The sequence below is a fragment of the Monomorium pharaonis genome, chromosome 2 (assembly GCF_013373865.1).
Source record: "Monomorium pharaonis isolate MP-MQ-018 chromosome 2, ASM1337386v2, whole genome shotgun sequence".
NCBI classification, from domain to species: Eukaryota; Metazoa; Arthropoda; class Insecta; order Hymenoptera; family Formicidae; genus Monomorium; species Monomorium pharaonis.
This window is the reverse complement of record NC_050468.1, coordinates 28,124,182-28,146,591: the sequence shown is the minus strand read 5'-3', so window position 1 is coordinate 28,146,591 and position 22,410 is coordinate 28,124,182. Positions and strand designations below refer to the sequence as shown.

Genomic DNA, 22,410 nt, shown 5'->3' with positions numbered 1-22,410 from the left:
TTAGACTCAGGGGTTAAGCTCTTATATTAAACCTAAGAAATTGAGTCAAATCTAAAAGAAACCTAGAGGGTTATACCTAGGAACCAAGCTACCTGTATTAAACCTGAGGAAACAGAGGTCTTAACGAAAGTCAAAGAGAATGTTCTTTATCTAACAATGACGTCTAGGGACTGATATAGTTCCACCCTACTTCCATTACTACTACTGTTATTTTAGATATTTAGAAATATTAATTTATTAGTCAAATTTAGAATTGTTTTATCCAGTTAATTAATAGCGGATAATGGAGATAGGTTATCGTTCGAATTTCTCGTCAATTATCTGATATTAATAGTAAAAATACATTCTCAGGATCGAAGTAGCGATGAAATAAAGAAGTCAAAATTTCATTTGGGAACACGTTTTGAAACCGAGAATAATGCTGATGCTCGTGTCACTTTGTTGCATTTTTGAATAATAGATAAGAAGTAAGCATATTAATACAAATAAAAAATATATATATTTATTTATGAACATTATCCCGCAAGAAATTGTTATTATGAACAACTTGTTCTATCTTCCCTTATCAAAGTTTGAAAAAAAAAATAGAAAAAGAGAGAGAGAAAAGCGTTGCTGCATGTTTCTTTATAAAACCTTTAAATTCGCGATAAGGTTAAGCCGCTCGTATTTCTCGGGTGAAATATTTTTAATTAATTCAGCGGAATTGCTCTTTTAAAATATCAAGAACTGGAATTATACATCACATGGATGATGAATAAAACTCTTGAAAAAAAGGAAGGTTTCTTTTTGGAAGCAAAAACGTGCTACTAATCTCGCCGGGCTGTGCAACGCGAGATCTCGCGCGTTAAGCCCCGCGGAATAAGAGGCGCTCGACCTAGTCGGCGGGCGCGTCGCGTCGCGTCGCGTCTTGCGTCTCATTGCGTCAGATGATATCGTCGTCAGGTCTGCTGGGGGGCTTGTGACGAGCGAGCGGGTAGAAGCACAAGCCGCGCCGCGCCGCGCCGCGCGGTGGCCTCGTGGCTCCTTGACACAATACCACCGCTACCACCGCGATACGCCGCCCACGATATTAGCGAGCGGAGTGGAGCGGAGCGCACTTCTCTCCCGCAGGAGGTCAAGAACAAAAAGAGAAAGATCTACAATGCAATCTCCCCGTCTTCCCGTCCTACGGCCGTGTCTCTGGCGAGCTCCAGCAGAGTCCAGAGCGCTTTTCGTCTAGAATCGCGGCCAACCGCAGGCGACCGCGATCGATAGACGGCGACGAAGCACCGCGCCGAATCCTCACCTGATGAAAAAGTGAGTTCCCGAGATGAGATGAAATGAATGAGGAAACGTCCGCCGGCTATAAATCGCAAAGCCGCGGCGCTAAGCCACGTGCTAATGCACGTCCCGATCACCTCCGTTTTCCGAGCGTGCGAGATAAACCAGCTGATTCAATATCGCAACGCTTCCTAATAATTCAGGATTCAATTTATCGTGAAGCTCGGAGATCAAAGAGGCCGCGCGTAGCGACCTTCCAGTGAATTAGCTTGGTAATGTCACGAATAATTACCTTAATCTGCGAGCGTTGGCGTTAAGAAACGAGCTTTTAATTAAAATGAATTTATAATAAATATTTTCATTAATGGAAAAAATATCCATATTAATTAAATAGTTTTGTTGTTGTATACATATTTTACCGAGTAAAACTATTCGATATAAATATTTTCGTATTTCGCAGAGGTATAGCTAAATTTTTTGTTACACGAAATATTTTTCTAGGCTGTTAAAAGAATACTTTAACTAAACAATTTTTGCTCTAAATTTTTTTACCCCTAGTGTCTCCAAAGCGGAATACTTTCCAAGATTGCTTGTCGGTAATCCGAAGATTTATGAAGAATCGCGGGAGTTGATACAAAGATGATGGCTCGTTGATCATAAATGGCTGTCTCCACACGTTTTCCACACGTACACGCCGGAAACACCGAAGTTGTGCGCGTTAATGTAACCGGCGATACAAAAATATCTCCCGTCGCCGGCTGTGAAAATAACCTAAACACGAATTCACTTTATGAACTCCGTCGTTCGATGTTTTCTCGCTGAGCGCGAACACCAACGCTTATCCCACTCCGTCGCGAGACTCGTTTCGATAATGCGAAACCTAATAATTACGTTATTAGCCGGCTGTTATAAAATCCAAATAAGAAGTACCGCGTCACCGTATTATCGAGCGACTTAATCACACTTATTATTGTCACCTGTCGCCGGGCGTTCGGCTTCTTAATTATCTTTTCGCGATAATTGGGTAGTAGATAGTTCACACCGTGGGGGGGGGGGGTTGTAAAGCTCTCCGTGCGTTGCAAGTCACTTTGCTTGTCGCACAATAGGGGAGAGCTAAACCGGCGGAATGAGCCGTGCGAAAGGAAAAAAAAAGGAGAAAAATATATTCTTGCAGAGCGCAGGATGCGCTTGGCTTTCATCGATAACGCACGCGGAACGACGCGTTCCCGCTCAAAGAGCACACCCGGTAGAACGATCGGTGCGTGCTTCCGCGGTATGACCGTGCGCAGACCGCGTATATCCTCGCTCCATTATTAATTTCAGAGTGACGCAGAAGGTGCGCACACACGTGCGCGCCCGTCGTCGTCGTCGTCGTCCACGTGTGTAGGTGTTAGGCCCGAACGCGAGCCGCCACGGTATCGCGGTATACCGGGCGAAATCTAGCTCGTGCGAAAGATCGGCGAGCGGATCGCGTGGAAATGAGCGATGAGACAAATGGCTGATAAAGCGGAATCGTGCCTCGGGCCGTCCCGAAGCGGCCTCGATCGCACCAAACGCGACGACAGAGTCTGGCTCTCTCCTGGGAAATTGAATTCGAAAATGCGAAGGGGTTTAAAAGGGTAGCGATGACGACAAAGCTCGCGATTAGCTTATTTATTTTATTCGACGGAGCGGCGATACGATTGCGGGACCGCATGTACCGGGGGCCACAATAAATTTATGGCATAATAAATCGCCCATTAATTTCCATTTCCAGTTATTCAGTCATTTCTAATAATTGCAAACAGATCGATTGCTCATCCATTAACCCAATCAACGGATTCCTGCTTAATTAAACAGGAATCCAGAACACAGAAAATGTAGGGAAAGAGGCGTTACCAATAACGTCCCAGCACAGAGAGAACCGTTTGACCCCCGGATTAAATAATCCGATTCCGTAATGACTAAATGGTCGACGCCGCGAATTGTCATCAAAATTAAATAAAAGGATAGTACGCGTATTGCGTCCGTTTGTTTCACCGTGAAATCATTTTGTGTGTTTTGACCAATCTCGCGCTAATGAAAGAAGGAATGTCCGTTTATTTCATGCGTAACCGTTTCGCATGTTTTAACCAATCTCTGCCCGCTGATGAAAAAAAAATGTCCGTTTATTTCATGCATCACCGTCCCGCGCGTGTTTTAACCGTCCTGCGCTAATATTTGATTATAATACTGGACTTGTTCAATCCGTGCGTAATTAGTGAATCGCTCTTTCGTTCTGAATTATCGAGAGAAAGATTTCATTACGGAATCATTACGACTACCAAACGACGTCACGGTCTCAATACGCGCGCGGCCGCGAATTTCGACCCATGCGCCGTAATTGTAATTACGATTAGGGCAATTTTCATCGTTCCCCTCCTCGTCAAGCTGTCGGCGCCTACTTGAGAGCGAGAGCGATCATCTCGCGCCGATCGAATTATTATCGCCGCTCGAGGAGTATATCGGCCGCATCGATCGCTCGAAATGTTCTCGTCCTCCGCCTCGTAATGACCGACAGGAAGCGCACTTCGGATCTTTATCGGCGCCATAAACGTTCCATATAATAGATATAATTCAGTCCGGCATCTGATTACACGATCTGCTGACTTTTCTCGTCCGACGAACGAATGTTTCCTCGTGGTCGCCGACAACGTCGGGACGAGCCTCCCTCCCCTCCCCGCCGTTCCTCTCGATCATGTATTTTCAATTGGACCGTCCCTTGGTTTCCTCTCGCTTCGCGAGAAGAAAACCGGGTCGACGAACCTCGAAAGTCCTGGCGAAAATGATCCCGCCTGCTACGCCAATTTTATTCTTCCGCCAGCTGCGAGCCTGCACGCTTCTTTCTCCTCGTTTATTTCTCGTTAGGCCGATTTCTCACGAACGGGGGAATGAATCCGAGAGGAGAACGCGCCACGCAGCGAGTATATCGAAATATCTCCGACTATCATCCGAGGATCATTAGCGGATAATAAAGTCCATGAGGTGCATGCGTGTTTTCTTTTCAATCGCGTGATATTGCGTGATGTTTTCGGCGTTCGCAAAAGAAAAGAACACGAATCATAAGCTGCAGCAACGAAATAGCGACTTTTCGTGTAGCATCTTGGCAGTCAAAAATATGAATAAGCCCGTTTTGGTTTGTTTTCAAGTTATTACATGAAATGGAAAACACTCTAATTTTCCTATATTTGATATATTTTGTGATACTTTGTTTATAAAAAAAAGGCACATTTCGATGAATTAAACGAAAAAGATAAAACTCGTTTTCCATATAATTAAATAACGATGCAACATAAATAAAAGAAAGAAGTATTGCATTATTCTAAGCTGGTAATTTATCTAACAGCCTTTTAATTGTCTTTTATTATTCACGTTTTAAATTAACATAATTGTACGTCTATATATTTTAAATTAATGGAATTTCCCCTAAGCTTGCGCAATGTAAGGCCCGATAGAAGTCTGTTAAATACAAATGACAAAATGGGATAAAGTAGTCAACTGTCAACGCATCAATCTGTTCTTTCTATCAATCCCCGAGGCTCGTGGACGTCAATCCTTTCTCCTCTCCCGTCGCGATTTAAAAACTTACCGATTTTTCAAATGTCATTGATGCTTGTTTCACTTTTCGCCATGCCTGGTCGATAGAATTGACAAAACGACAAAAATTATATACTCGAGTAATGAACATTTAAAATAAACATTTAAAATAACTAATTTAACATATATGAAAAATTAAATCAAAAACTCCAACAAAATTTTTTGTTTTCAAAACACCATCTTTTGTTTTAGAAACTTCAATCTCTGTACTTAATTTTATTCTCGATGTATCGTGGTACGATTATTTCATACGCAATGTATACTTATTAATGTTATTAATACTAAATCGTAGATGACGATTAAAACGTAGACAGACATTGTATTGCTTTGTAACAGTTGTGGAATGTGAATAATGAAAGCAAGGTTGGTCCCAAGGAGATTGCAAATGATAATTCTTGATCGATTATATGCGTGCCTCCAGTTTCCTTTAGCTCGTAAATTTTTTGACATTTTTTTGCCGGAGTGAAAGTTCCTCTGTGTATAACATTTTTCACATATCAGATTTAAATCCTGTTTATAGACAATTCAACTTTTCATGATATCTCTCTACATCAGTTGGCCATTGGAAATGTTCAAATCAGATTTCGTAAGTGAATAATTAATTAAAATTAATCTGTCATAACTTTTTTTTAATAAAAAAAAATCAGAGCGCTTGTTTTTTTCAACAAGGATTCAGATTTTCTTGCATAAACTGTAATAATATATCTTATGAGCAGAAATAAGAAAAAAATGTTATATAATTATGAATATAGGTCACACTGTATTAAAAAGTTACAACAAAAATATAAAATATACCTACAAGAAAAATGTACCTTTTCTATCTCACCAAACATATGTGTATAGTTAAATGCCCAACGCATTACAGAAGACAATTATGGCAGTGATATGAACATTATCCCGAAAGCTGAATTGGTCGAAAAGGACCGATGATGGCTTCCAAAATCTTATCATTAGATTTCTATTTTCGGGAGACAATGAAAGAAAGTTTATCGAACACAAATCATGTCAAAGAATGAACCGTCATAGGAAGTATTATTGATCTGCAAAGATTAAGCAAAATTCTTAAGGTTTAATAAAAATTCATTATTACATCAATATCGAGCTTGTGTTGACATGAGCAGACGTGATCCTTTGAAATGCAAACTTAGTGAAATTGTTTCTTACGTGCAAATTTTATATTTTTCCTGTAACTTTTCAATGAAGTATTATGAGACCTATCTTTATATAAAACTGTTTTCATATTTCTGCTCAAAGGATTATTATTAAAAAGTTTGTTCATAAAAACTTGAGGCATCTTGTTATAGTAAATCATATTTAACGTCGTTTCGGTTATGACGTTAAACGTTGTTAAACGGTTATGAATGGTAATTTTCTAGAAACTGATTAATTATTGGTTCTTACTTTTTATGAATACGAAGCGATTACATCTTCACGCGTCACCTATTCAAATATAAATGAGAAGATGATTTAAGAGATACGAAAGCTCCAAGAGATAAGAAACGTAAACTTCCACAGGATTACGTCCGCGGTTGCAATTAACATTACGATAGATGATAATTTAACCTAAGCAGAGGTTAGACGAACCAAGCGAGGATCAGAAATATTATATCATAGAACGGTAGAGTTTATTAGTCAATTTAGCAGTGGGCTTTAACGGTCACAAACAGACGTAGGCGATGTGAGGATATTGTGCGGAGATAAGAGCGATATTGAACTGGAGGAATCCTAAGGTCGCGGCTGTATACGGGACACGTGTGATCTTTGACTCGCGACACCGTTGGCTCCTGCCGGCTTTCAGGGATCATTAATTTCGTGCGATTCGATTCCGACGGAGTAGGTCATTTTTGCGGCCCGCGTCCAGCGCCGCCGTAAAAGTCTAGCAATTGAGCCATCGATTCTCTCCCGATTTTTCGAATTCCACTTCTTGCCGGTAATTATCGATTACCGTTCGGCCGAATTCCGCGGCAACGATTTTGTACACGTGTATCGGGTATAAATCAACGCATGGAACATTAATATTTGCGATAAATGAACGCACATGCCGTGGCCCAATCGCTGAACTCCGTAGCCCAGAGGAAGAAACGATGAGATTTCGAAATAATAATCCTTTTACCATTTCTGTTGATTGACACACTAACGTGTGCCCCCGATTATGTTCGGGTAATTTAATCATCGCATTATTACAATTTTACCGAGACTTTATCATTCCTTTCGTTTCAAGTCTTTTAAATGCTACTCCACGTAATCTCCTGTCAATCAAATAGATCATTTATGACCAATATTAATTTATTTTTACTCGCAAAGTTCAAGCAAAAATAAATTTCTTTAAAGAAATATTAGTAACTAGAGAAATGTAATTATAAGTAATTTGTATTAATTATGAATTATTATTCAAATTTATTATTTAAAATCACTGGTCCATATATCAGCGAGTACGCATGTAGAAAGTGTAATATAAAATAAAGAAAAATCGAAAAGTTAATTTAAATTAATGAGAAATTGAAATTTTTTAAAAATGATCGAAAGGCATCTTTTTCCCCCATCGCAGTATTTTTAATGCGATCTCTGCAATGTAATTATTTTATATTTCAAAATGGAGAGCTCTCGTTATCGATTAGTTAATAAATTAAGTGTTATTTTATTTTTCAAAAAGCATATTTAGTTTCTCTAAATTAAATAAAATAAAAATTATATATACATTTATACATTTCGATAATTATAAATGTGAATCTATAAATGTCATCTATACTAATATAAATTATATAAATATGAATCTATTAAAAACGGTTGAATATTGATTGGACACTTCCTATAAAAGTGGCACGTTCGTTTCCATTTCCCCCGTTCGTGGAAATAAATCAATCCTCGCAACGGGCGAGAGCGAAGGCGTTGGACAAGACAAAATTGAGTCTGGTCTCGCGTCAAAAGGAAAAGGAATTGCGACAAACCGGCCCGGCCCGATAAAGTCCGTTCTTGAGAACTCGCTCGTACGCGCACAAATACCACAAGTAACGCGTTTCTCGCACGCGGGCGCGCGCGCACACGTAATAACGGTATAAAATGCGGAAGCGATCGGCACGCGACTCACCTTATCGCGGCGCGCGATCCGCGCGCGGTGTGTCCGCGCGTGTACCCGCGAAAGGTACAACAACACAAGCACGCATTCCCGCCCGACACATTCTCGCGCCCGAACTTCGAGATCTCGTTCCAGTGAGAACTCGCACGCACGGCGATTACGTCGATCTCTCCCGATCGCGGCGGCGTCACGTAGCTGCCGTTAATAAAAAAAATAGAAATTAATCTCCGACAAATGGAGCGTGGAAGGATACCAAATCGGGCTCGCGATCAACGTTGGCGTTGATTTCGACGATGCTCCGGCGATATTTCAGACGGCGATATCTATCCATTTATCTATACATATATATACATTAATCTCAGTTATCATTTACGAGCACTTTAAGAATGTAGATCCCATGCCGGTCCGCCTAGACGCAGGATTCTATGTATTAATTTAGCGACCGTTGCACGACGCCTCGTACTTCATCGCATCTCTTTATGATTTATGAGTGACTGACCTGTGGAAAGGTAATGCGGGATGATTGTTATGACTGTGCCTGTCAATCTCCTTCCCGTTCTCGGACTTCAGAACCTTTCTAGCGAAACTAAGCCAGCTGTTCGTTACCTTCATCATTAACACGCACCTACGTGGTTTTCCTTTCGTATTCCCTAACACGCTATATCGTTCCGATTGACTGTTATTACCTGTTCTAAAATAAGAAATTTTCACTGAAAAATGACTGATGAGGAATTATCAATGGAAATGTCTGATAGCAATTGAAATAGCAAAGGCAACCAAAAAATTTTTTTACTGATGTAGACAGATTTCTTCGTGTCACAACTAAAATATAATTTTTGTATCTGCTAGAATTTTAGCTGTCGCGTATAGAATTTGTAAATTCTGCTTTTGTCAATTAGATTGATTAAGTGCAATACGTATACGTATACAGTATATGCTAATCATTTATCTAATCGACTAATTTTTACACACATATAATTTTTGTTGAAATTGCAAGATTATATTTTGAGTGGGTGTAACGATTTTATTAGCACTTTCGACACATGTGACATGTTGTTTGATTAATTAATTCAGTAGATCGTGAATTATTATCATTTGTTACTTAAAGAAACATTAAGAAATTTTGTAACATTTATTTAATTATTTTCTTTGCACACACATTCTTTATACGCACAATATGTCTTAAACGTCATGTTTTATGTAAATGTGATGTGAAATATCTGAAATAATAATATTTTCAACTTTTTATTAATTACTTTATTCTCAAGAAAGAATATCTATTCTAGATTTATTAAATCTGTTACTGTATTCCCTATTGTAATAAGAACATTATTAATTTTGAAGAAACTAAATACAGGATGCGCTAGACCACTTGTACATCCCTTTTAAAATAATGGGCACGTGATATTTTTTGTTGCGGGCTAAGATTACATAAAAAAGTAAGAGAAAATTTTGTTTTAAATATTTTTTCTAAAAATATTTTAATTAACTTTTACTTATAAATTTACGTTTTTATTACGTTTACTTTTAAGATCATTTTACAGTTAATATAAACATTTCTAGAAAAAAATTTATTGTCAAAATTTTAGAAAGCTGAACTCGCTAATTATTAGATATTAAATATTTTATCTGGGCTCTTATGAAAATCGATGAATATTTATGATTTTTTCAGTTTTTATCGCCATAATAAACGTAGAAATAATGAACAGATTAGTGAACAGGTTAGTGAAACTTTACAACGATATATCTTAGCTGTTCAGAAAAGTACTGTTAAATTTCTGAAACGATGTACTTGCTCGTTTAAGTAAAATAATTAATAAGAAAAAAAAAGTCCACAATAAGCGAAACAGTACAGCACGTAAATGTGTGCTGAAGTGATATAACATGAATTTCAAAAAGTGTTGTATTTAGTTATCTAAGGGTGGTATGATAGTGAAGAATGTTTATTCTCAATTAAAAAAAAATTTTTTTTATGTAGAAATATTAATATTTTATTTTTTTATTTTTTATAACAGCAGACAGTATAAAGTTTTTTTATTAATAGTTTATTTATCTTAAATAATAAATAATACCTGACAAGTTTTTATACATTTTTTTTTTATTAACACTTCACTGATCCTTGCTCTTTTTTTACCTGAAACCCTTCCGCGTCCCGCGTTGTTACACCTACATTATCCAGTCTTTAATGTCTCTGTCTATCGTACGAAAGTTCGATGAACTTTTCCCGAGACTTTAAAGGTGCGCACTCCGTTTCACACAATTTTCGCAAATGTCAACGCTGATTAACGAATTATCGTTGAAACGATAAAATTACTTTGCTATCAAATATGATGACAGTTATATCTTTCGTAAATTAATTTATGGATTAATTTATTGCCATATATTTTAGCTTATGCTAATTAGCTCCGATGATATTGTGTATTTTTTGTTACATCTTTGTGCGAAATATTTAAAATGTGAATTGTAAATATATATAGAACTTGGTAAACGAAACCATTCTGTTTAAATGTAGATGTAATCGATTTAGACAATTACTACTTCTTCAAGATTTCATACTAGTTAGATTTCAATAGTGATTTTATAAGTCGAGACGACTATTCTTATTGTCATGAAAAATTTTGATATGTCATAGTTGAGGCTCACATGTCTTAACGTCTGTTTTCGTTAAAGTTTCTTTCAATCATTTAGCTGAGAATGAAAATGTTTGCTGACAATAAAAGTGTGTGTCGCGACATTGTTAACGATTAAACTGAGAACTGAAATATGGAGAAATAAAACAGCTATAATTTTACATAATCTCTTTACATCTACTGGGATTTGTTTCACATTAAATCCACATCAAATTCATAACGTGTAAGAATGTTATATTTAATAATGGAATCGTTTTATACGTTTCTCCTGTGGAAAATCGAGTATCGCAGGATCAGAACGGTTTTCCGTACGTTCAGGTCTCTCTATACCTTTAGGTATTCCGTACACACATGTATTCATTCTCGTATTTACAAGACGACAATGGCTTCTATCTGGCGATATTTCGTTCGTGCGTATCTACCTACCTACCTACCTACCTATCTATCTGTCTACCTACCTACCTACCTTCCTACCTACCTATCTACGCGCAGGCTGTGTATACAAGGTGCATCATGAAATCCCAGAAAACCTATCAAGCGCACAGCTGCGTTAGGTACGCACCGCAATTCTTTCGTATAAACCGCGGAGCCTCTCCTCTCCCTCACCGTCGTCGTGATCGTCGTCGTCTTCATCATCATCGTATCGAAAGCGTGGGTGCCTTTTCTCTCTCACCCTGACATTTTATCCCCGCACCTTTGCGTTGTACCTCACCTTCTTTCATGCCCGACAGATGTTCTCGATGATCATGATCGACCTGCCTTCCCCGTACACCCCCGGAAGATCCCAAGGGATGAAACTTCATGCATGTGTGTGTATATATATGCAACAATGCGTCTGATCGTCCCGGAATGCAGCTACAGCTCCTACGGCATCGATGCCGTTTATCGTTGTGCAGTAGGTCATTGTCCTTTTCCCGTCTGTCTGTCCCTTTTTCCTTCCCTCCCCTCCTCGCCTCTCTTTTTCTCTCTCTCTCTCTCTCTCTCTCTCTCTCCTTCATCTTTTTTCCGTTTCTTTGTGCCAGAGACGCACTGGTCGCCGAGAGAAAATCGAGGTGAATAAACTCGATATTCGGCGGACTTTGACTCGGCTTTTTTCGGGGATGAGAAAGTTTGTAGGGGAAAGACACGAATATTTGTCACAAGGGAAAAAGTTTTCATCATCTCAGTTCCGCGTATGTGAATCCATATAATTCAACAAACGTTATTGAAATTATAATTAAAAGCAATAAATTGTATTGCAAGAAATCGTCATTCGATATTTTCTTTTATAAAACATTACTTTTCAATTTTTGCAATTGTTTTATGCAATTACTGATTATTTTAAATATATTTTAATAGCGCCGTGCTACACTTTTCGTTGAAAAAATATTTTATAGGATTTGAAAGAGCAATATTTTGTTTAGCTTGGGAGGGGGGGAAAAAATGAAACACTGAGAAAACTCTCTGACAAATAAACGTGTGATATCTAGTCCGCTGTTGTTGCGCGTGCAGCACGGATTTGAGGGAGCAGCATGAAACGTCCTTTCGTTCGTGCAACAATGAGGCACCGCGTTGCACCGCGGTCATGTATCATCGCTCCTATGTGGACCACGTTCATTTCGCGACGCGTTTTTTCGTCTCGCCTTATTTACACGTTCTTTCGTTTGCGCTTCCTCTTCGCGTCGAAAGAAAAAAGAACGACCAAGTCGGTAGTACACACGACAATTTTTGTTCGAAATATGCTCCCTTCCCGCAGGAAATATTTGGCTGCAGAATGAAGATACGACAAATTTTTAGCTTTATTAACCATGAAAACCATTTATTTCTAATATAATCTATTTATAATTTTTATAACATATAATTTAAGTATATATAATTTTTTCTCATTCTATCTCTTTTCTTTAACTTTATTATTTTTAACCTTAATTGTAGTTCAGGATTGAGCAAATTGAGCCTTTGCTCTTTTCCATTCTCTCTTTCTCTCTCTCTCTCTCTCTTTTGGCTTTTAAATTAAAATCAGAAATGACATAATGGCAAAATCTGGCATTAATAAATCTAATATATGCATTTCTGCACGGCACGCTAACTACATCAAACGACAGTGCTTCCCCGAACAGTCGCGTCGTAAATGCAAATCAAAACGAGCAGGTTCACGCGATGAAAGATATACCCATAACAACCGTTTATTTTTCTCTCTTTTTTTTTCGCTCTACGACAGCCGATAACCGCGGATAGTCGTGTCGCCTCTAATCGAAATGTGCGGGATAACGCGTTTCGAGCGTATATGACGCTCATGCGCGCCGATATCGCGGTCTTTAACGCCTCTCAACATTGCACCGGAGATTTATGGACACCATTAAACTCGCTACTTGTAATCAGTCGCACTCCCGGGTAGATAGGTGGTAAAGCGTTGCGCGTTGCGCGGTAGGCGGCGTTCGCCGTAAGAAAGGAATTATGGTTTCTCGGGGCGCGCGTTTTCTCGCGTCGCCGTCACTCCTTTCGCGGCTTTCTGCTCTCCTAAGGACGGCATTTACATAAGTAAACCTTCCAGCGCGGCGCAATCGATGACAGGTGCGCGGAACGGACAATCGCGAGGAAAACGCTGGGAAAACGACGCGGTGGTACGCGCGTCGTCGCCACGTACAGAAAATCCGCTCGCGACCACGGGGAAGGATATTGCCGCCCGGGAAAACGGCCAGAGATCCACGAGGGAAATCGCGAGCGAACGTATTTCCTGTATTCGGTCCTTTCTTTTTCACGTCCGCTGGTCTTCGGAAAAAAAAAAAACAGTCCTTTCGTCGTTAAATCTTTCGTTCCTGCGCGAGAGTCACGCAGGGCGATCGTAAACCGGAAAAAAAATATGTAGAACCAATTACGTCAATTAATGTCTGGATTAATAACAACTCTTTGGGGAGTATGTAATTTAGATTGTAATTCAAATGGTGTGGTACGAGGTTTTAAAATTCAAGGCTGCGCAAGCGCAACTAAAATCCCGCTCGTTACGAAATTGTAAGAACTTTAACGGAAATTTTCTCCTCCTCCTCTTTCTCCTCCGAGAAAGATTACTTACGAAGATAACTCAAAGGCTAAATGGTAAAACGTGCTATGGGAAATAACAGTAGCCAATTAACCAACTTCCGCTATGAAAAACTATCTCTTCGGACTCCGGCAAGGGAATTTATATGTGGAACGTATAGCACACAGAGAAGAAATCTGGAACGCGTTATACACATGTACCTCCCTGTTGATACTCGGGCACGAGAGTATGATTCATAAGCAGTCACTTGCCTTTCCAGGAATACGATTAAAAGTGACTCGACCGACGATACAAATTATAAACGGTGCACATTCTCGAATCTCACTTTCCTGAACGCGATTCGGTTGAACATTCTCTTTCTCTTTCTCTCTCTCTCTCTCTCTCTGACCTCCCGTCACGCAAACTTCGATTATGTTGAAATGGTTTCAACCTTTCCCAATTTACATAAGCAAAACCTTCCAGTAAATACAGTCGACGTGTATACGACAACGTTCCGTCCGGTAGCAGCGATTTTCACTGAATTGCAGCGTTCGCAACGGCGAAACGCTGACCGGCGCGTATCCCTCCCTGTTCCTTGCAAATAGAAAAATTTTGGAACCGTTGGGGAATTTTACGTGAGAGCAACGCGTCCAAATGCCAGACGGCCCTTTTATGTTGCTACTACGTACGAGCAAGCGCTTTAAATACGCTGAAAAGAGCTGGCGGCGAAGACGAGAGAAGACTAAAGTGATTTGAAGCAATCCCAGCCAGCGTAAGATAGAAACTGCACAATCGGAGAATAAAACGCTGAATGAGAATTTATTCATAACAACTGGGCTGCGTCTGAATAAAACACGTTTCTTTCATATGGCCGGGCACCCTTCGAGCCGGCCAGAAGAAGCGCGTTCCACTTCAAAGGAGAGACACTACCAAGTGACTTTGGAACTGACCTCGCTACGCTGCAAAAATATATTTTACTCTCCTTCAATAATAGACGTCCTCTAAAAATATCAACGCACATATCTCGACCTTTTAACATTAAAAATTAAATTTGATTTCTAACCATCGGATACCTTGATAATAAAAAAAAACAACTTTTACAGTACAACCATCAGTTTCCTCTGAAAAGCAAGAAACGTCAATTTTCCAAGTTCTGTAACTTTGGGTAACTTATTTTAATCTACCTGCTTCATTGTTTGTATTGACCGAAGTCTCTCGAGGAGTCTATTTTGAGCCCCCTGCGCTTACGAAAAATTACCGGCCAAATATACGCACGTGCGTCCTCAATTCCACCTTTCACCTCTGGCCATTACATAAAGTTACACTTTGTCAAACGTACCGTACTCTTCCGCCGCGTACAACATTTTCGCAACGTTTTCGCAAGCGCCGGCCGCGCCGGACGAAGACGTTTCGTCCGTTGTTGAAAAGCAAAGGCGCTCTCGCAACACTCGTTTCGACGCTCGATAAGGCTGGCTGGCTCCCGATGAAAGGAAGGAGCCTGTTCCACGTCCCTGAAGGTCTTCCTCGTCGGCCTCGGCTTCGTGAAGCGAGTCACTCGATCGACCGGTCCGTCTTTTTCTCACGGCCGTCGTTCGGCCGCGCGGCCGACATACCTAAAGCTTCCATCAACAGCTGGCCAATCCCTTTAGGGACCAGCTGCGCTTCCCGTCCCGACGACACGAGTCATATATGTACACCAAAAACTCTCCTCCGTCTCGCCGTTTCTGTCTCGCTTCCGAAGTCACGACCGGGTCTTTTTCAACTTTATATCATATGCGAGAGAAGGCATTTGAGCTTCTATGTACCTCGATTACCTGTCGAAACAATTTTGGAGTCATTTGTTATGTGGGATTTTTAGCGCAGGCAATCACGACACGAGATCTTTCGACAAATTAAAAAAAAAGCTCGTTTTATATTGAAGCTCTAAGAAGACTTAATTATATACCTACCTTTTTGATCGACTTGTCGAGGCTTAAACTCTTTAATAGCAGTTTAAAAGTTAAGTGCTAAAATTTCATAATATTATTTATACTTGAATCTTGTGGCTGATAATGACTTTATTATATTGAAACTGTTTTAAAGAGTAGATTTTAAGTTTGCTTGTAACGGAAATGCGATCGAACGATTTGACAACAAAAAAAACTGTTTTTTTTTTTTTTTTTACATTTGGACGGAACTTGAAGTTTTTTAGCCTGTTATTGCAGTCGGCGCGGTACATTTTTAAATTCAATTTGTGCGTATCCGTAATTTACTCTCGTACCGGCCGCGTAAACACTTGTGCAAAACACTCAGATCCGGTAAACGTTGTACGCCGGACGTTCGCTCGGTGTGCATAAATCCCCGGAGCGCGGTTAATAGAAAACTTCATCAGCGTTGCACCAGGCGCAGAAGCGGGGCAATAATCGTAATTGCATCTGCATCTGCGAGAGTGCGACTGCGAGATTAGCCAGATTTCACTTTTTCAACGGTACGAAATGTACAGCGGGGAGACAGTCGTCATCTCTTTCCCTTTCTCTTTCTCTTTCTCCTCCTCTCGTTCATCGCGAGCGGCGAATTACGGTGCGCGTGTGGCTTGCACCCTTTCGTAATTTTTGCCAGCTTTTGTCTTTGCCGTATTTTACCCATTGCTCGTTTATTAATTTCAAAATTTGCGGGACGGCGCGTCACGGCGGCCGCCGATGCGGCCAATTGCATCTTCTCGGAGGTACTCTTCCTCCGGTTGGCTGTTTTTTTTTTTACACCTCGCCACACGCGAAAGTCTCCAATTATGAGATAATGAATGTATGCAATTTGTTCAATCGAGAGAAAATCGTTACGACAGCGATTCCTCGCTACGGTGCGAACGGTCTTTTGATGCAGCGATCTCTTTTTCCTGGAAATTTTTTAAATAACAAAAATAAGAATAATAAAATTTTCTTCTTATAATCAAGTTATTCCAAAATTCTCAAGGTTGCTGATTCGGCGCCGTTATTATGGCGACACCTTTAACCGTTAAATAAGTTGTACTAACCGACTTTTAAGAATGCTAAATGCGACCGTATATTCCGCGATAACAAGTTCCACGGGTAACAAGGACATAAATACGAAGTCCCGGGAAACGATATTACCTTTTATATCACGAGAAATCGATCGCCGATGCATCGCGTTCGAGCTATTCGCGTTTATAATTTGCCATTATCCCGCAAAATGTTTATCCCAGACACCTGATGGGCCATCAAATCGGACCGCGTTACGGCGTTTCTCATCGAGGGCGCGGGATGAAAATAGGAGCAAATTTCCGTTACGTAGTCGGTCAGCTTTACGGTGATCGACGAAGTTCGGATATTGTATGACGCCGGGGCGTTTATCGAGGCACCGTTATGACCAGGGGAAACGTCATAAAGCCCTCCGGGGATCTTTTGCGGTTAATGGCACGGATGGAGCACCCGAATTCATCTGTCGTAAAAACCGTGAAAACTCCGCGTGCTACCTCATCGGAACGCCGTGCGTGCCATATTATTTCGCCCAGTCATTGGCCCAGCGATGGTACGAGCGTTTTCTTTGAGAATTCTAGCGCCGAGGGTAAGAAGCGACAAGCGACAGCGTGCATTTCGCACGGGAGCGCGAAACATCATCGTCATCGACGGGCGAACGATACCTCAATAAGCCACCGCTACTGCTTCACGGAAATTGCAATAATGTTTTATAATCAAATTTTTTTTTTTTTACCATTTATCAGAGCGTGAAAAAGATTGAAGATTATCTCCGATGTTTCGCGGATAAGTTGCGGTTAATCCGATTTACAGTAAGACTCGCGATTCCTGTTTTTGCTCTCGGATAAGTTGTAACGATTCGCACGGTATCTGAAATTTTATTATTTATACTTGCAGATTCTCCCGCTTGAGAAGAAACGAACAAACGCAATAGCGTTTACGGTGATTTAACGTACGTTCTATTTGCCTCAATTTCCCCACGGGTAGGATTAATAGTTTTTATATGTTATTATCGGGGAATCTCTCAGCTGACGCGATTTTTGTCTTCGGGAAACACGTATCTCGGTATGAATTATTGTTAGTAGCTTGGCATGTTCAGAAACACACTTGTCAATTACAGCTTACTTGTTTCTAATAATATCTGTTTTCTTATGTCCAAGCGCAAAGGAAAAGTGCGCCCTTGAACTTTCTCCATATACCGCTATCAATTTAATGTTTAACAATTACTGAGAAAACGAAAGGAATTATCGTTTACATCAGTAGTTTTTAATAGAAAACTACCGACGATAATTTTATTCGTTAAAAATATTAATAATGCCTGCATACATACATTGCGACATTGACACAGTAAATAATAACTTTATATTTACAATCTAACAATTTAACGTCTCTTTCGCCTAAATCACATATTTTTATTACAACGAAAAATTTTAATCTATTAGATGCATAAGTTTTCTTTACTTCTATTTTATTTTTTGCAACTATATAGTGGCTTTAATCGGTTACGACGAAAAGTCTGCGGTCCGTAATTACTCATTATTCTTCGATTGCATCCTCGATCCTAGAAATTGAAATAAAACGGGAACACTTTTTTCCTCGAATTATTCGAAATTGAAAGATCAAATAATTGGCTGGAAACGAAAACTGTTTACAATTAAGGAGATTATTTCTGACACAGTCAATAATAAGGAAAGGAATTTTTCTGTAGAAAATTTATCTGCGGCATATTAATCTCGATCTATCGTATCTCATGATGCATCGTACAATAATATAAAAATTGTGTCTTCAAAAATTTTGCCGTTTTATTTTATTGAGAGCAATACGACGGAACATAGGAAGATGAACAGGAGAACTATAATTGTCATTTCTCAAATAGACTCAAAATTTAATTTTTGATTACAATATTCGCATATAATCTGCGAATTGTATGTACAAAGTCGACTCCGTCAAGAATATCTTATTAACTTTGATCAAACTTTATGAGACAGCGAACAAACGTATTGACATAATTATTGAATAAGCTTGACTTGAGAAACGTTAGTAAGACGATGAGAAACCGATTTTCTTCTTCTCGACTGATTCCTGCAACTGCAAGCAGATGTCAAGAGCCGTCAAGAATTGAATTCTGCTGCTAGAAAGTATTTTCTATTCCGAAATGTCACTCGAGTTTAAATCTTGCATAGGAAGATAATAAGCCTGATGGAATTTACGTTGATATTTCCGAATGGCGCTATCTAACACGCTAAAAAATTGTATATTTCTTATGTATGCATCTTTGAAAATCTTCCATGTACAATGAAAATTTTCATGATTCCTAAATTCCTTATTAAGCTATTCAATTTATTTTTTTAATTTAATTAAAGAAAAGTAATATCTTAAAATTGGAGGTAATTAAAACGGACCTCAACTAATAATAAACTAAAAAATAATAAAATAATAAAGACATTAATTACTAAATTAAATCGTTAATGATAAATTAATGAAACGCTAATAAAAAAAACATTAAGGAAAAACATGCTATAAAGACATGACAAGTTACTTGCATATATAACACCAAAAGCAAGTGATAATAAGTTAATAAGTTATTGATTATTGAATCCCTGAAGAAACACAATTAGGATTACTGCTGAATCACAAACAGTCTCTCTCTCTCTTTCTCTCTCTCTCTCTCTCTCTCTCTCTCTCTCAACTAATTTTTTACTTAACATATAAATTACACATTTTCAAGTAAAAAGTATATTTTAAGTAAAACATGTTTTTAAAAACTAAAAATATGTATATAAAATTAAATATACAGTTATTAATATTCAGTGATTAATTTCTTTTTATTTACGCACTCATAATATATTATGAATTTCTTCTTTGTTCATTGACTGGTGCAGTGACCCTAAGCAGGATAAGTTACATATGTCTCTGTCTTATAATAATTTTTAAAAAGTAATATGCATATATAACTATACTCTTTAAAACTCTGCATTTTAAAAAGTGGTTGTTTTGAAGTCGATGCCTCAATAGTTACGAAATTACATTGGAATGTAAACAATAAAACAAGAAGAAGATAAAGAGTAAGAGAGATAATGGTGATCTAGAAAAAAGTGGAATATATGTATCAAGTAGATCAACTTACGCAAAACGAGACTTAAAGAGAGAATGCAAAAAAAAGTAGAGCTAAAAAAAACCACAGGAATGACGAGCGAAAGGGTAAAGAACGCGCAACGTCAAGAGGGATGAAGAAGAAGCGGATGAAACGAAAAAGAAGAAGAAGAAGAAGAAGAAAGAGAAGAAGAAGAAGACGACGACGACGACGACGTGGATGACGAGGAGTCGAGTTGCAGCAGGATCGCTTACCAGAGTGTTTCACCAAAGGCGACGGAGCCTCTAATTTTAATAATTGGATATAGCCTCGGCTCTCCTCGTATGCTGAGGGGCGCAACCGCGTGCAGCGGCCGTACATAAGCACGTATAGTCGCACCTGCCCTTTACCTTTCTTCTTCCCTTTCAATTCCGCTCACCTAGATATAAGAAGTTTGTACCTGCGTCTGCACAGTATCGGCAGAGGTTTCCGAGATGACGGTTGGAATGTACAAGGAGGATGGTGAAGTATAGAAATTACGTGAGAAGTTTACGAAGAATTCTGCTCAGTCACTGAACCTTAATTCGAGAATCTTTAAGAAGTACGATTGAATGACGAGACGAGAGATACGACATAGGAAGCTTATACGAATCTAATTGCGGATAATTAATTTTCGACAACTTCCACAATTAAGAATGACATTCTTTTCTATTATTCCGTTCGTTTATTTTTAATCTCTACGACATAAATGAGATTGAGCGCAATAATGCACAATGACGGTCGTTTTAGTGTCAATTACCTGTATCCTTTACTCGTTAGAAATTTCGATTTCATGGTATTTAATAAAGTGGTTTCCTTCCTGTGCCTTTCTTCGCCTGTCTACCTTCTCGTCGAGCATCAGCAAAGAGATCCTTTCCTTTTTTTTTTCTTCTTCTACTCTTTAATTTTTATTTTCGCGTCCCCGCGTACCGTGAATGGGAAGTGCCTTTACAGGAAGCGGTCGTTTCGCCCGGGCTTTCAAACTGCCACTTTTGTTCCACTTTTCCTCGGTCTTACTGTTATCCGAAGGTATACGATGATCGATACCTGAATAGACGCTTCGCCGATTTCCGCCCCGGTCTCTCACCCCGCCATCCCAACAATGTCCAGAGCTCGCCGAACGATATCGACGCAACGAGACGAAGCGGCGAAACGCTCGCGATGTAGCAATATGCATTTTCCAGGGAATTGCAAATCCGACCCGTGCGTATCTCCCGCTCGTCGCCATGCGTTTGCCAGCGCGAAATCCCCGTCCCTGCAGACGGATTGTTTTTTTTTTGTTTTTTTTTTTTTTTTTTAACATAAATCACGGTGACTGCGAATTTGTGTCAGTCTGACAAATATACGCAGCTATAAATTCGATATGGAAGTGCGACGCGCAACAAACTGCAAACTCGCGGCTAAAGAAAAGAGAGGAGAGTTCCGTCGAAAAGAGAGGCAGAGTATAATTAGAAGGTAATGTCTGTGTAATATCGTGTGTAATTTAACACCCCAGCAATAATCCAGTAATAATCCTATGGATTTATTTCACACCATGCTACAGTTATTTGTTATATAATCTGTGATATTCGCGATATGTTCGTATTAGTAAATTTATCCCGGCTTCGTTCAGGAATGCACAAAGCGTAACGTATAACATCCAGTATGTAATGCAACGGATATTAATTAATTATGCATTTTTTTTGCGATGAATGGAAAAACGAAAGTTAATTTAACTTTCTTAATTTATCTTGCGGCAAAATTTATGATTTGAACATTGAAATGTTCTTCTGCGGCATGAAATCGTACAAACGGACAGAATTTTCCATATCGTTTGTTGTAAACTATACATTTGTAAGTTGGAAACTCAAAACTCCCCTAGTTGATAGCTTCCCAGGCTTCAAACACATTACCTTACCCTCCCTTTTCATGTAGTAATCATTGTGTTTACCAGCAATGCTCTATTGCATTCAGATCGTGATATCGCAGTTTGTGGGAATGATTCTGAAGGGAAGTAGTTTTTTGCGTAAAAGTGTTGAAAACTGCTCTAATATCCTTTTGTATGATGCATCACATTTTCGAAAAAATTGGATTTGAAAATGCGATATCTCTTTCTTATTTTTTCTTATTTATTTTAATTTTTTGACTCTGCTAACAAGGAAAGTTTGGCAAATTATAAAATTCAGAAAAATCTTAAACTTTCGTATAAGTATAGAGTAGAGAAATCTAGTAATTTTTTGTAGCTACTAAATAAACTTTTAGAAAGATAAAAACCCTCTTTAAAAAATCTCTTTATAAAGTAATTTTTTAATTTGCCCCTAACGTATATAATATTTTTTATTACATATATTATTAAATTTATAAATGACATTGTAAAAGTTAAGTACATTGCACATAACAGAGAAAAACATTTCTTTGCAATCCAATATTTCCATTTGTTTGCTTACATTTATTTCGCGGAAACAATATAACTTAAAATAAAACATGTTATTTCGTTGAATATAATTTTTTTAGTTTTCTTGCATTAAACCATATTGTTTGGCAGAAAAAAGTTAAAACAAGTTAAAATTTCATCGAAAAATATTGTTTAAAACAATATTTTTCGATGAAATACCATATTTTCTCTAATTATGTATTAAATAGCCTTCTCGCTATCGGTCTTTCCGCACACATGTGTTAGTTGATACATGAACGTTTTCTTAATTGATAAGAGATAACGCGATCAGATGCTTGAAAATATTCGTCCATTCGCGGAATCATAAACTTCCGAA

The 22,410-nt window shown here is 38.7% G+C and overlaps 1 protein-coding gene across 3 annotated transcripts in view; it reads left to right on the top strand.

The window, feature by feature from the left end:
- LOC105835055 (protein gustavus) overlaps positions 1–22,410 on the top strand; it is a 247,775-nt gene that overhangs the window by 155,717 nt on the left and 69,648 nt on the right. The window lies entirely within an intron of this gene.